At 44.5% G+C, this 16,471-nt stretch overlaps 1 protein-coding gene across 1 annotated transcript in view; it reads left to right on the top strand.

Annotated features, from left to right (window-relative positions):
* RTKN2 (rhotekin 2) overlaps window positions 1-16,471 on the top strand; it is a 233,684-nt gene that overhangs the window by 19,735 nt on the left and 197,478 nt on the right. The window lies entirely within an intron of this gene.

Here is a 16,471-nt window from a genome sequence, read left to right as displayed (position 1 = left end):
GTTCCCTCTTCTTCTGGAGTTGTCCTCCGATGAACCGTGGAGATTGGACTGTTTTCCGACCCTCATTTCGCAGAACGACGGAGCGCTTCTGCACCCCAAACTTCAGTCTCTGGCTCTCACGGCCTGGATGTTGAGGGCGTAGACTTCGCTTCGTTGGGTCTGTCTGAGGGTGTCTCCCGTGTCTTGCTTGCCTCTAGGAAGGATTCCACTAAAAAGAGTTACTTTTTCAAGTGGAGGAGGTTTGCCGTTTGGTGTGAGAGCAAGGCCCTAGAACCTCGTTCTTGTCCTGCACAGAACCTGCTTGAATGCCTTCTGCACTTATCAGAGTCTGGCCTCAAGACCAACTCAGTAAGGAATCACCTTAGTGCGATTAGTGGTTACCATCTTCGTGTAGAGGGTAAAGCCATCTCTGGAGAGCCTTTAGTCGTGCGATTCATGAGAGGCTTGCTTTTGTCAAAGCCCCCTGTCAAGCCTCCTGCAGTGTCATGGGATCTCAACGTCGTCCTCACCCAGCTGATGAAACCTCCTTTTGAGCCACTGAATTCATGCCATCTGAAGTACTTGACCTGGAAGGTCATTTTCTTGGTGGCAGTTACTTCAGCTCGTAGGGTCAGTGAGCTTCAAGTCCTGGTAGCTCATGCTCCGTATACTAAATTTCATCATAACAGAGTAGTGCTCCGCACTCACCCTAAGTTCCTGCCAAAGGTGGTGTCAGAGTTCCATCTTAACCAGTCAATTGTCTTGCCAACATTCTTTCCCAGACCGCATACCCGCCCTGCTGAACGTCAGTTGCACACATTGGACTGCAAGCGAACGTTGGCCTTCTATTTGGAGCGGACACAGCCCCACAGACAGTCCGCCCAATTGTTTGTTTCTTTCGACCCCAACAGGAAAGGGGTCGCTGTCGGGAAACGCACCATCTCCAATTGGCTAGCAGATTGCATTTCCTTCACTTACGCCCAGGCTGGGCTGACTCTCGAGGGCCATGTCACGGCTCATAGTGTCAGAGCCATGGCAGCATCGGTGGCTCACTTGAAGTCAGCCACTATTGAAGAGATTTGCAAGGCTGCGACGTGGTCATCTGTCCACACATTCACATCACACTACTGCCTCCAGCAGGATACCCGACGCGACAGTCGGTTCGGGCAGTCGGTGCTGCAGAATCTGTTTGGGGTTTAAATCCAACTCCACCCTCCAGGACCCGAATTTATTCTGGTCAGGCTGCACTCTCAGTTAGTTGTTCTTCGTAGGTCAATTTCTGTTATGTCCTTGCCGTTGCGAGGTTCAATTGACCTGGGTTCTTGTTTTGAGTGAGCCTGAGAGCTAGGGATACCCCAGTCGTGAGAACAAGCAGCCTGCTTGTCCTCGGAGAAAGCGAATGATACATACCTGTAGCAGGTGTTCTCCGAGGACAGCAGGCTGATTGTTCTCACCTACCCTCCCTCCTCCCCTTTGGAGTTGCGTTTTTGATAATTTTTGCTTCTCATTCAATTGAGCGGGAACGGTCGCGCATGGGCGGGAAGACGGCCGCGCATGCGCGGTGGGCGTGCCCTGCGTGTGGGACCGCCCGCAAAGTTTTGTTCCGGTTGGTGGGGGCTGCCGTGGACGTCAACCCAGTCGTGAGAACAATCAGCCTGCTGTCCTCGGAGAACACCTGCTACAGGTATGTATCATTCGCTTTATTTGTATCTGGGGCAATGGAGGGTTAAGTGACTTGCTCAGAGTTACAAGGAGCTGCCTGTGCCTGAAGTGGGAATCGAACTCAGTTCCTCAGTTCCCCAGGACCAAAGTCCACCACCCTAACCACTAGGCCACTCCTCCATTATCAATACAGTGCTCTTCTTTTTTGTTTTTCTTCATATTTTCTTCAGCTTCCACGGTGTTTACCAAATGTCTGATAGCTATGGGAGACTACCTACTTAGAGGGGCATTTTCGATATGACGTCTAAGTCTAACTTCAAGTGGGCAATATAGCCATTTTCAAAACAGAAAAATGTCAATTTCTTTTTTTTCCTTTTTTTTTTGAACATGGGTATTTGCGAGATGTTTTTGTGCTCTGTGCGTTTATCTTTTTGGTTCATTTTCAAAAAAAAAATCCAAGTGAAAAACGCACAAAATGGGATGTAGGAGGAGCCAGCATTCTTAGTAGACTGGCCACACAGACATCCTAGAAGAGCAATGGGGCACCCTAGGGGGCACTACAGTGGACTTCAAATAAATGCTCCAAGTACATATTTCACCGTTGCTCCCTTATCTTGTCTGCTGAGCCACCCAAAATCCACTACCCCCAGCTGTACATAGTAACATAGTAGGTGACGGCAGAAAAGGACCTGTACGGTCCATCCAGTCTGCCCAACAAGATAAACACATATGCGCTACTTTATATGTATACCTGACCTTGATTTGTATCTACCTTTTTCAGGGCACAGACCGTAGAAGTCTGCCCAGTACCAGTCCCGCCTCCCAACCACCGGTGCTGCCACCCAATCTCCGCTAAGCTTCTGAACAGGATTCCTCTTTTTTTTGAATTCCGTTACCGTTTTCATCTCCATCACCTCCCGCGGGAGGGCATTCCAAATATCCACCACTCTCTCCGTGAAAAAATACTTCCTGACATTGTCTGCCCTCCCTTCAACATCATTTCATGTCCTCTAGTTCTACCGCCTTCCCGTCTCTTGAACAGGTTTGTTTGCGGATTAATACCTGTCAAATATTTGAATGTCTGTATCATATCACCCGTTTCTCCTTTCCTCCAGGATATACATGTTCAGGTCAGCAAGTCTGTCCTCCTATGTTTTGTAACGCAAATCCCATACCATTTTTGTAGCTTTTCTTTGCACCGCTTCAATTTGTTTTACATCCTTAGCAAGGTAAGGCCTCCAAAACTGAACACAGTACTCCAGGTGGGGCCTCACCAATGACTTGTACAGGGGCATCAACACCTCCTTTCTTCTGCTGGTCACACCTCTATACAGCCTAGCAACCTTCTGGCTATGGCTACTGCTTTGTCACACTGTTTCGTAGCCTTCAGATCCTTAGGTACTATCACCCCAAGATCCCTCTCCCCGTCTATACATATCAGACTCTCACCGCCTAACACATACGTCTTTAATTGCCAAACTATAGACCATTCTTCTAGCTTCTGCAGATCTTTTTTCACATTTTCCACTCCCTCCGGGGTGTCCACTTGTTACAAATCTTGGTGTGATCCGCAAAAAGGCAAACTTTACCTTCTAACCATTCGGCAATGTCACTCACAAATATATTGAACACAATCGGGCCCCAGCACCGATCCCTGAGGCACTCCACTACTCACCTTTTCCTCATCCGAGTGAATTCCATTTACCATCACCCTCTGGCATCTGTCCGTCAACCAGTTCCTAATCCAGTTCACCACGTCGGGTCCTATCTTCAGCCTGTCAAGTTTATTCAAGAGCCTCCTATGGGGAACCGTGTCAAAAGCTTTGCTGAAATCTAAGTAGATTACATCTATAGCACGTTCCTGATTCAGTTCTCCGGTCACCCAGTCAAAGAATTCAATGAGATTCGTTTGGCACGATTTACCTTTGGTAAAACCATGTTGTCTCGGCTGAAAAATGTCCAAGTATTAATCCCTGACATGCCCCCTTGTGATCTGACCACATTTCTGACAGACTTCATAGAAAAACGTCTGAAAATTGTTTTTGAAAATATCAATTTGGATGTTTTTGTGAGAAAAATATCCAAATGCAGATTTATGCCACTTTACTCTTTTGAAAATGAGCCTCTTGGAGGGGCATAATCGAACGGGGATGACCATATCTAAGGGCGCCCATCTCTAAGGACATCTCGGCGAAGGGGCGGGGAAACCCGTATTATCAAAACAAGATGGGCATCCATCTTTCGTTTCGATAATACGGTCGGGGATGCCCATATCTAAACATTTAGGTCGACCTTAGAGATGGTCGTCCCCGGTTTTCGGCCATAATGGAAACCGAGGACGCCCATCTGAAAAACGACCAAATCCAAGCCCTTTTGGTCGTGAGAGGAGCCAGAATTCATAGTGCACTGGTCCCCCTCACATGCTAGGACACCAACTTGGGCACCCTAGGGGGCACTGCAGTGGACTTCACAAATTGCTCCCTGGTGCCTAGCTCCCTCACCTTGGGTGCTGAGCCCCCCAAAACCCACTCCCCACAACTGTACACCACTACCATTGTCCTAAGGGGTGAAGGGGGGCACCTACATGTGGGTACAGTGAGTTTTGGAGGGCTCACATTTACCACCACAAGTGTAACAGGTAAGGGGGTGTGGGCCTGGGTCCGCCTGGCTGAAGTGCTTTGCACCCACTAAAACTGCTCCAGGGACCTGCATACTGCTGTGATGGAGCTGGGTTTTACATTTGAGGCTGGCAAAAAAAAAATTTTAAGTTTTTTTTTTTAGGGTGGGAGGGGGTTGGTGCCCACTGGGGGAGTAAGGGGAGGTCATCCCCGATTCCCTCCAGTGGTCATCTGGTCAGTTTGGGCACCTTTTCACGGCTTGGTCGCAAGAAAAAATGGACTATGTAGTCGGCCAAGTGCTTGTCAGGGACGCCCTTCTTTTTTACATTATCGGCCGAGGACGCCCATCTCCTAATCACACCCTAGTCCCGCCTTTGCTACGGTGCCGACATGCCCCCATGAGCTTTGGCCGTCCCCGCAATGGGAAGCAGTTGAGGACGCCCAAAATCGACTTTCGATTATGCCGATTTGGGCAACCCTGAGAGAAGGACGCCCACCTCCCGATTTGTGTCGGAAGATGGGTGCCCTTCTCTTTCGAAAATAAGCCTGCTAGTCTCCTTGTTTTTCCATATCTGAATAAATGGTTTTAGCTGCTCCATCCCGGATCTGGTAGTTTCATTGAGGAAAAAGTCTTAGATCTATTGTCTACTGCAGGCCCTGGGGTTACTAATCTAACCTCTTTACAATCTGAAACTTCCCCTTTATTACAGCATTTCTGGACATGGATCACGCTGAAGCTTTTCTTCCTCAAAACAAGGTTACAAAGACTTGTCAATATTGTTCAAACAGTTCAACGCTTTTCATGGGAAAGAGCCAGAACCTGTACTGAAATGCTGGGCTGTTTGGCCTTTACAGTGCATGTAGTCCCCTTTGCTTATCTCAAGATGAGAGGGCTATAATGGAACCTAGTTTTCAGTAAAATTGGACTTTACATCAATTATCCTGCAAAGTCTTTCACACATCTACATACCATGCTGCATTTTGTAGACCATGGACTTTATCCCGCTCAAAGGATTCCCCATATATCTTAGCAGTGTCATTGTTTACTCACTACAGATGCGTATAACATCACAAGGCATCTGGTCAGGAACTTGGACACTTTTCCACCTCAGTCATCTGGAGCTAGGAGCAAATGTTGTATTTGTGTTTTTTGGATACCTTCAGTGTCTCAAGGACTGGGTTGAAAACCCCTGCAGTTAAACTTTCATGACCCTAATAACCAAAATTCTACAGAAATTTTTAGATAAATCCACATAGTGCCACACTGACAACAGATGCAGAAGCATATTAGACAAAATAGCACCATTACAAACAAGAACCTCATGAAGACACATCTCAATACTATGGTTTAACGAAGAACTGAAAAAATTAAAAACACAAGTTAGGAGACTTGAACGAGCATGGAATAAAATGAAAGATGAATACACACTTAACGCATGGAAACAAATGCAAAGAAAATACAAATATGCAATAAGACAAACCAAAAGGTCATACTACAAAACCAAAATAGGGCCAGACTACAAAGACACGCATAAACTTTTCCAACTCATGAACGAACTACTAGACACCACACTGGTTACCACAACCAACACAGACACCCCCATCAGCAGACAATCTTGCTAAATACTTCAAAGAGAAAATTATAAAACTATGAATCACATTACCACATAATACCACCGACCACGAAAAATTCATTGACTGTCTGGACCCAATCCCCGATGAATATCCAGCAGACCGAATCTGGACAAACTTCGATCTACTGACTGACGAAACCGTCATCCAAGCAATCAACAGGTTCACCAAATCCCACAGCAAACTGGATATATGTCCCAACAACCTAATAAAATCCTCCCCTCAATGCTTCATAACAGACCTCACGTCACACCTAAACTACATGTTACAACATGGACTCTTCCCTAAGGATAAAGGAAATATACTACTCACCCCAATACCTACATAGTCAAAGAAAAAAGCAAATGACATAACCAACTACCGCCCGGTAGCATCCATCCCTCTGGCAGTCAAACTAATGGAAAGTATGGTAACCAAGCAACTTACCGACTATTTAAACAAATTCTCAATACTACATGAATCACAATCAGGATTTCGATCCAACCACAGCACCAAAACAGTACTAATCACTCTCCTAACCAAATTCAAACAAACAATTGCAACTGGTAATAGTACACTCCTCCTACAATTCGACATGTCCAGCGCGTTCGACATGGTTAGCCATAAAATACTATTGAACATCCTAGAATACTTCAGGATTGGAGGAAGTGTACTTAGTTGGATCAATGGCTTCCTGACTGCAAGAACATACCAAGTGATATCAAATTTGAATACATCATCACCGTGGAAACCAGAATGCGGAGTACCCTAAGGATCACCGTTCTCACCAACCCTTTTCAACCTAATGATGAACATTTTGGTGGGTTGCTACTCAGTGGTAACATAGTAAACAATGACAGATGAAGATCTGTATGGTTCATCCAGTCTGCCCAACAATTTTTGGCTGCAGCATTGCTTCACCATACAGCATTATATGAAGTCAACATTCAGAGTTCAAAGCAAAAACAGGAAAAAGAAAACCTCTATATCAGCAACACAGTCCAAAATGAGTACAGGTTCACACAAATGACTAGCCATTGGGATATGAAAAAATTCTTTATTGAAAGCACCAGCCTCGAGGACCTGACATGGGCTGTGTTTCAATGTATGGAGCAACCTGCTTCAGGGGTCACAAATAAGGTTATATAAAAATATTTATTTATTTATTTATTGCATTTGTATCCCACATTTTCCCACCTATTTGCAGGCTCAATGTGGCTTACAGAGTTTTGTTGTGACATAGTCCATACAGGATATGTGGCTTAGAGTTTTGTTGTGACATAGTCATTACAGGATGTCAGATACAATTGTTAATGTACAAAGATTAAGTAGAGGAAGAGAGACGGAAGGTGTTAGGGAGGATCATATAAAAGGTGGTCTATCATAACTGGGTGGTTTATTGGGTAGTTTTGAAAGGCTATGGGTTCTCTTTGTAGGCCTTGTTGAAGAGATGTGTCTTCAAAGATTTGTGAAAGGAATTTATTTTGTCAATAGTTTTCAGGGCTGTAGGTAATTCATTCCACAACTGCATGCTCATGTAAGAGAAGGTGGATGAGTGTGTCAGCTTGTATTTTAGTCCTTTACAACTGGGGAAGTGTAGATTGAGAAATTTGAGGGATGATCTTACGGCGTTTCTGGGAGGTAGGTCCACGAAGTTTAGCATGTATATTGGGGCGTCTGCGTGAATGATTTTGTGTACCATCGTGCAGATCTTGAACGCAATGCGTTCCTTGAGTGGGAGCCAATGAAGTTTCTCTCTTAGGGGTTTTGCGCTTTCATATTTAGTTTTTCCAAATATGAGTCTGGCAGCGGTATTCTGGGCTGTTTGGAGTATTTTGATGGTCTGCTCTTTGCAGCCCGCGTATAGTGCGTTGCAGTAGTCCAGATGACTTATTACCATTGATTGTACCAGGGTACGGAAGATGTATCTCGGGAAGAAAGGTTTTACTCTTTTGAGTTTCCACATGGAGTAAAACTGATTAAATAATCATTATATATAAACCAATGTATAAAACAGACAAATGGTTAAAAAAAGGATAAAAGCCAATACATCTATGAAAATACATTAAAACGTGAATAAGTACATAAGTAATGCCACATTGGGAAAAGACCAAGGGTCCATCGAGCCCAGCATCCTCTCCACGACAGCGGCCAATCCAGGCCAAGGGCACCTGGCAAACTTCCCAAACGTACAAACATTCTATACATGTTATTCCTGGAATTGTGGATTTTTCCCAAGTCCATTTAGTAGTGGTTTATGGACTTGTCCTTTAGGAAACCGTCTAACCCCCTTTTAAACTCTGCTAAGCTAACCGCATTCACCACGTTCTCTGGCAACGAATTCCAGAGTTTAATTATGCGTTGGGTGAAGAAAATTTTTGTCCGATTTTGTTTTAGTCCTAGTATTTTTGGAAAGCGTGAACAGACGCTTCACATCCACCTGTTCCACTCCACTCATTATTTTATATACCTCTATCATGTCTCTCCTCAGTTGTCTCTTCTCCAAGCTGTAAAGCCCTAGCCTCCTTAGTCTTTATTCATAAGGAAGTCGTCCCATCCCCGCTATCATTTTAGTCGCCCTTCGCTGCACCTTTTCCAATTCTACTATATCTTCCTTGAGATGCGGCGACCAGAATTGAACACAATACTCAAGGTGCGGCATTATAACATCCTCACACCTGTTTTCCATACCTTTCCTAATAACACCCAACATTCTATTCGCTTTCCTAGCCGCAGCAGCACACTGAGCAGAAGGTTTCAGTGTATTATCGACGACGACACCCAGATCCCTTTCTTGGTCCGTAACTCCTAACGTGGAACCTTGCATGACGTAGCTATAATTCGGGTTCTTTTTTCCCTCATGCATTGCCTTGCACTTGCTCACATTAAACGTCATCTGCCATTTAGCCGCCCAGTCTCCCAGTCTCGTAAGGTCCTTCTGTAATTTTTCACAATCCTGTCGCGAGTTAACAACTTTGAATAACCTTTTGTGTCATCAGTAAATTTAATTACCTCGCTAGTTACTCCCATCTCTAAATCATTTATAAATATATTAAAAAGCAGCGGTCCTAGCACATACCCCTGAGGAACCCCACTAACTACCCTTCTCCATTGTGAATACTGCCCATTTAACCCCACTCTCTGTTTCCTATCCTTCAACCAGTTTTTAATTCACAGTAGGACATGTCCTCCTATCATGACCCTCCAATTTCCTTTGTAGCCTTTCATGAGGTACCTTGTCAAACGCCTTTTGAAAATCCAGATACACAAAATCAACCGGCTCCCCTTTGTCCACGTTTGTTTACTCCTTCAAAGAATTGAAGTAGATTGGTTAGACAAGATTTCCCCACACAAAAGCCGTGCTGACTTGGTCTCAGTAATCTATGTCCTTGGATGTGCTCTGTAATTTTGTTTTTGATAATAGCCTCTACCATTTTCCCCGGCACCGACGTCAGACTCACCGGTCTTTAATTTCCCAGATCTCTCCTGGAACTTTTTTTAAAAATTGGCGTTACATTGCCCACCGTCCAGTCTTCTGGTAACATGCTCGATTTTAAGGATAAATTGCGTATCACTAACAGTAGCTCCGCAAGCTCATTTTTCAGTTCTATCAGTACTCTAGGATGAATACCATCCGGTCCAGGAGATTTGCTACTCTTCAGTTTGCTGAACTGCCCCGTTACGTCCTCCAGGTTTACCATGAAGTTAGTAAGTTTCTCCGACTCGTCCGCTTGAAATATCATTTCTGACACTGGTATCCCAGCCAAATCTTCCTCGGTGAAGACCGAAGCAAAGAATTCATTCAATCTCTCCACTACGTCTTTATCTTCCTTGATCGTCCCTTTTACTCCTCGGTCATCCAGCAGCCCAACCGTTTTCTTTGGCCGGCTTCCTGCTTTTAATATACCGAAAAAATTTTTTGCTATGTTTTTTTGCCTCTAATGCTATCTTTTTTTCGTAATCCCTCTTGGCCTACTTTGTCTGCACCTTGCATTTGCTTTGACACTCCTTATGCTGCTGCTTGTTTTTTTTCAGATGGTTCCTTTTTCCATTTTCTGAAGGCGTTTCTTTTAGCCCTGATAGCTTCCTGCACCTCATTTTTCAACCATGCCGGCTGTCTTTTGGACTTGCGTCTTTCTTTTCTAATTTGCGGAATATGTTTGGCCTGGGCCTCCAGGATGGTATTTTTGAACAGCGTCCATGCCTGTTGTACAGTTTTTACCCTCTCAGTTGCCCCCCCCTAAGTTCTTTTTAAACCGTTCTTCTCATTTTATCATAGTCTCCTTTTTTTTTTTAAAGTTAAACGCTAACGTATTTGACTTCCTGTGTATAGTTACTTCAAGGTCGATATCAAAACTGATCATATTATGATCACTGTTATCAAGAGGCCCCAGTACCATAATGTCCCTCATCAGATCATGCGCTCCACTAAGGACCAAGTCTAGAATCCATTCAGAACTCTGCTGCGCGTCTTGTCTTCCACCTAGACCGATATGCTCATATCACCCCTCTCCTCAAGTCACTTCACTGGCTTCCGATCAGGTACCGCATACATTTCAAGCTTCTCCTGCTAACCTACAAATGCACTCAATCTGCAGCCCCTCCTTACCTCTCTACCCTCATCTCCCTTTACGTTCCTACCCGTAACCTTCGCTCTCAAGGAAAATCACTCCTTTCAGTTCCCTTCTCCACCTCCACCACCGCCAACTCCAGGCTCCGCCCTTTCTGCCTCGCCTCACCCCATGCTTGGAATAAACTCCCTGAGCCCATACGCCAGGCCCCCTCCCTGCCCATCTTCAAATCCTTGCTCAAAGCCCACCTCTTCAATGTCGCCTTCGGCACCTAACCACTATACCTCTATTCAGGAAATCTAGACTGCCCCAACTTGACATTTCGTTCTTTAGATTGTAAGCTCCTTTGAGCAGGGACTGTCCTTCTTTGTTAAACTGTACAGCGCTGCATAACCCTAGTAGCGCTCTAGAAATGTTTAGTAGTAGAATTTTTCCTTCTCTTGTCGGCTCTGTCCTTGATTTCATCAAGGAATTGTACCTCTCTAGCGTGTCCCGATGTTACATTTACCCAGTCTATATTTGGATAATTGGTCACTCATTATTATCACATTGCCCATTTTGTTTGCGTCTCTGATTTCTTTTATAATTTCTGTGTCTACCTGATCATCCTGACGAGGTGGACGGTAGTACACTCCTATCACCGTCCTTTTCCCTTTTATACATGGAATTTCAACCCACAATGATTCAAAGGTGTGATTTGTGTCCTGCTGAATTTGTAATCTATCTGAGTCAAGGCTCTTGTTAATTACAATGCTACCCCTCCACTAGTCCAGTCCACCCTATCAAAAAAAAAAATTAAAATTAATGAACTACCATGTAAAAAAAATGAATGACCTAATAAAAGAACATAATGCAACAACTATGTTAAAACCAGTAAATGTAAAATATGACTAATATGTATAAACAGTAGTGAACTAGAGTTGTGATGTATGGTTTTAGCAATTTTCTTTTCTAATCTGCACTTATTGTCCTGTGGTGCTGATCTGCGCTTTTTCCCGTTCTATTAGATTGTAAGCTCTTTGAGCAGGGACTGTCTTTCTTCTATGTTTGTGCAGCGCTGCGTATGCCTTGTAGCGCTATAGAAATGCTAAATAGTAGTAGTAGTAGTCTTACATGTTACTGGCTCTTCCAAGTCTCTTGATATCTGATTTGCTCAGCGCTGGGAGCCACTGCAGACTTTTTAGCTATGTTTAATGACTCTCATTGTTTTTCTCAGCACAACTTCATTGCGGGCATAGCGCTCTTGTGCCTGCTGATGCTACTTAGCGTGGTTTGGTATGTACTCTGCATGGCCTTTGAACATGTGGCTCTTAGATCTATCTCTGAAGGTAGCCTGAGGGCTTGACACCAAATATGTCTTGCTCCTTTTCTTCCTGTAGGGGGCAGTGGTGGTCCCAGCTTCATCCCTAACTGGAGAGCAGAGTTCCGTCTCTCATTCTAGGACAGAGCTTCATTTCTGGTGTGGCACACACCTAGTCTCTGCATATTCGGGATTCTTTGGCTGCATGTGGTCAGGAGCGCACAGCTCATGTGAATGTTGAGCATGCCTCCATCTCTCCGTGTTGAACACTGCTGCATCTCTGAAAGTAGTCCACAGCTTGTTTTCTAGATGTTGAGCACAGCTTAATCTATGGGAGTTGAGCACAGCTCAATCCTTGGGACTTGAGAAGAGTTCCACCCCTACATGTTGAGCGTAGCCCTGTCTCTGGATGTCGGGCCCAACTTTGTTTCTTAATGTGGAGCATGGCTTCATCTAGGTATCTGCTGGGTGAATCCAAATCTGACTTTTGATTGCAGCTCCATTTCTGGATGTTGAATGCAACTCCTTAGCGGACTGGTGAGCGCAGCTGTATTACTCATTGTTCAGTACAGCTAAAGCTCTGAATGTGGAACACAGTCCCATCTCTAAATGTTATGCCCCTATCTCTGAACGTCAAGCACAGTTACATTTCTGCTTGTCACACAGGTCCATCTCTACCTGTTAAGCTCTGAACCGTCTTGGGAGGTGTATGCTGATCCATCTTTGGATAAGGGGCACTCTTCTATCTCTGGTGATAACTGCACCTCCATCTTTTGTTGTTCAGTGTAGCTCCGTCTCTAAGGTTCTATTCTATCTCTGGTTGTAGAGATTCTCTTCATCTCCAGATATCGAGCACAGCCTCCTTTCTGAGTGCATAGCTAAATTCTTTATCTGAAGGTGCTACTCTTTGTGGATATTGATCTCACAACTTTTCTGGATGGGGGAAGTTGACCCAAATCCAGCTAGGTGTGGGTGCTCCCTCCTACTGGAGTACGGACCTTCTATGGCTATCAAAGAGGCGTCTTCTTGGGTGCCAGATCATGGCTTCTTTTATGGTATGCTTATCTTGTATAGATTTCAGTGCCATCTGTGCTATAGAACTCGGTTCTATAGCTGGGTCTCAGACCTGTCCCTGAGTTTAGGCACACCTACCTTCTGAGGTGACACATGTTTCCATCTCTGGCTCTGGAACATTATTCCATCTCTGCAGGTGCAACTCTCATGTCTCTCATTGGGGTTCCCTTTTCCATAGCTGTGCATGGCATGCAGCTCCTGTGGCTGTGCAGAATGGCCAAGCTCCACTTCTTCATCTCAGCTATAGCTCTTAAGGCAAAAATTGGCCTTTCTGGCACCACCTTGGATGGGCCGACCTTGCAGCAAGTTGCCGGTTGCCAGATGATTGTGATGCCTTGGCAGTGTAGGCCTCCTCCTCTTGGGGCTTTATGGGTTGCCTATCTCCTAGGAAAGTACACTGTTCTCTTCATAGGGGCCTTGGGGGCCCAGCTACATCATTTGTGGGCACAGAGATTCCATATTTGATTTGTTGGGCGCACCTCCATCACTCTGCTTGCAATATAGAGTTTTTCGTCTGTGGAGTATTGTTCCTTTCATGCAGCAAGTTTTGTTCTTTTTCCATCTAAGTAGTGTGGCTTTGGGTTGGACCACAGGACAAGCTTGGTCTCTGTTTGCACAGCCCTCTGGCATGGGATGCAAGATTTGCATTCATTTTTTCGGTTCCATGGTCCAGTTTCCAGGTTGGTTCTATCCTTCTCATTGGGTGACAATTTAGTTCTCAAATCTATGCTGGATTCAGCTTCTGCTCTGTTCTGGAACTGTTGTGCCTTTTATTTTGCTGATGGCACTGTCTGCCTTCACCATAGTTACCTGTCAGGTCTCTATAGAGCCGATTGGATTGCAGTCTTCTTGCTGGCTTGTTTTGGCATTTTTCTGGCTTCCCTGATAGTTTAGAATTCCTTTGGAACCTCTTGGGCTTAGCCCTTGGTGCCAGGGGATGACACCTACCTACTCTCTACTGGCCTTTGCATCTTGCAATGGGCCTTACAGTACCTCCATTCATAAGGGTTTTGGAGTTCCACATTTTTTTGCACCCTATAATGAGGTTCCTTGGGTTTCCCATGTTTTCCCAATGGGTTTGTTCCCTCCTACTTATCTCTCCAGCTGTTCCTTAGGAGCTCTTTGGATTTCATAAGTACATAAGCATCGCCATGCCGAGACAGACCAAGGGTCCATCAAGCCCAGCACCCTGTCTCCGACAGCGGCCAAAAGAACAAACAATTTGTCCCATCCATCCCAGAAATAGTGGATTATTCCCACGTCCATTCAATAACATTCTATGGCCTTTTCCTCCAGGAAACCGTCCAAACCTTTTTTTAAAGTCCACTAAGTCAACCGCCTTAACCACTTTTTCCAGCAACGAATTCACGCGTTGAGTGAAGAAAATTTCCTCCAATTCGTTTTAAATTTACTACACTGCAGCTTCATTGCATGCCCCCTTGTCCTAGTATTTTTGGAAAGCGTAAACAGACACTCCTCATCGACCCGTTCCATTCCACTCAATATCTTATAGACCTCTATCATATCTCCCCTCAGCCGCCTTTTCTCCAAGCTGAAGAGCCCCAGCCTCTTCAGCCTTTCCTCATAGGGAAGTCGTCCCATCCCCTGTATCATCTTTGTCGCCCTTCTCTGCACCTTTTCTAATTCCACGTTATCTTTTTTGAGGTGCGGCGACCAGAATTGAACACAATACTCGAGGTGCGGTTGCACCATGGAGCGATACAACGGCAGAATAATATCCTCATTTTTGTTTTCCATCCCTTTCCTAATAATAATTTCCATGTTGCTATCAGGTACAACCTCCACTATTGCTAGTTCTGAGTTTGGGGTTACATGGATTAGGTTTCATCTGATCTGTTACTCCTCTGCAGGGCAGTTGTGCCACATTCTTTCATCCATTGGAAGGTTTGTCAGCCTGACACAATAGCTCTTCGCTTATAATCTCTTAGCCTTTTCTGCTTCAGCTACAGCATGTTGTCTTCTACTTCTCTTCACTGTTTGTCTCAGGTGTTTTGACTCTTGAGTTGGGGCATCTTCTTTGATTTTGCATATCACTATTTTGATCAGAGCTTCGAGGCACTTCTTGTTTAGAGGTGATTCTTTAGCCATGGCTCTGGATGTTATGCTTCTTGCATAGCAGGTTATATGCATGTTTTCTTTTGCCTGTTATTTTCCACTGTTTCTCAGTTATCTATTTCTGTTTAAGCCTGCCCCTTTTGGATACTGCTTTGCTATATCCCATTGGTCTGGACTTATCTAGTATGACGACAAGGAAGTAAAAGTTGCGTCTGGCCAGACCAGTCCAGACACCGTCCCAATACATTTATTTCTACCTTTCTGTTTTACAGAGTTCTATCTCTCAATGATTTTGCTGGGTTTGTTCTATTTGCAGGTATTTGTCTCTGAGCTCACTCTCACATTTTTCTGGTGTTGGAGAATTACCTGTCTGCCGGTAGTATATACACCACCTTTTCTTCATTGGCTTCTTAGCTGATTGAGATGGTTGGTCTCGAGTTGACTGTACTGGCCACTGTTATGGTCAGAGGCACCACTGCTTTGCTAATCGAAATACTGAACACTCCAGGCTGCATAATACCCTTAAGGGACGAAGCACAAGAACTACTTTTCTCTGTCTCCATTCGCTGGTAGATGGATATAACCCATTGGTTTGGACTAGTCTGGTAGGACTAAAGGAAAGAAAATTATCAGGTAAGATAATTTTTCCTCATCTCCAAATGGATCAAACTTGGAACCGTGGTGACTCTTCCTAGTAGTGGCTGGCCTGCCAAAATTGCACAAAGGGAGGAGGGCAGCAACAACTCATCTGGGAAGCCATAAAATATTCCAGAGGAACCTCTGAAGAACTGGAGGCCTCTCCAGCCTCTGTCAAAGTCAGTGTTCGTGATTCCACAATAAGAAAGTGACTGGGTAAAAATGGGATTCATGGGAGAGCAGCAAGGTGGAAACCGCTGTTATCCAAGAATAACATGAATGCTCATTTGCGAAAACACACCTGGATGAATCTCAAATCTTTTGGGATAATGCTTTATGGACAGACAAGTCAAAAAGTGCAACCTTCTGGACAACACAGTTCCCATTATGTCTGGTGTAAAGCAAGTACAGCATTCCATAGTAAGAATATTGTACCAGTTGTCAAACGTGGTGGTAGTGTGATGGTGTGGGAATGTTTTACTGTCTCAGGATCTGGAAAACCTGCTATTATTGAAGGAACCATGAATTCTACACTACCAGAAAATCCTTTGTCTGTGAGCTGAATCTGAAGCGTAATTGGGTTCTGCACCAAGTGAATGATCCAAAATACAGAAGCAAATCTACATCTGAATGGCTGAACAGAAACAAAATGAATGTTTTGGATTGGCCTCATCAAAATCCTAACTTGAACCTAGTAGAGATGTTGTGGTAGGACCTGAAAAGAGCAGCTCATGCACGGAAACCTATGTATGTGTTTGAACTAAAGCAATTCTGAAAAGAAGAGTGGTTAAGATTCCTCAACAGCAATGTTAGATAGATCAAATTATAGGAAGCCTTTGGTAGCAACTATTGCTGCTAAAGGTGGTGCAATCAGTTAAGTTTAAGGGGAGACAGTTACTTTTTCATATGGGTGAAACTGGTTGACGGACAGACGCCAGAGGGTG

The sequence above is a fragment of the Microcaecilia unicolor genome, chromosome 5, assembly GCF_901765095.1.
Source record: "Microcaecilia unicolor chromosome 5, aMicUni1.1, whole genome shotgun sequence".
Taxonomy (NCBI): domain Eukaryota; kingdom Metazoa; phylum Chordata; class Amphibia; order Gymnophiona; family Siphonopidae; genus Microcaecilia; species Microcaecilia unicolor.
The sequence above is the reverse complement of the archived record's forward strand: the minus strand, read 5'-3'. Positions and strand labels throughout refer to the sequence as shown.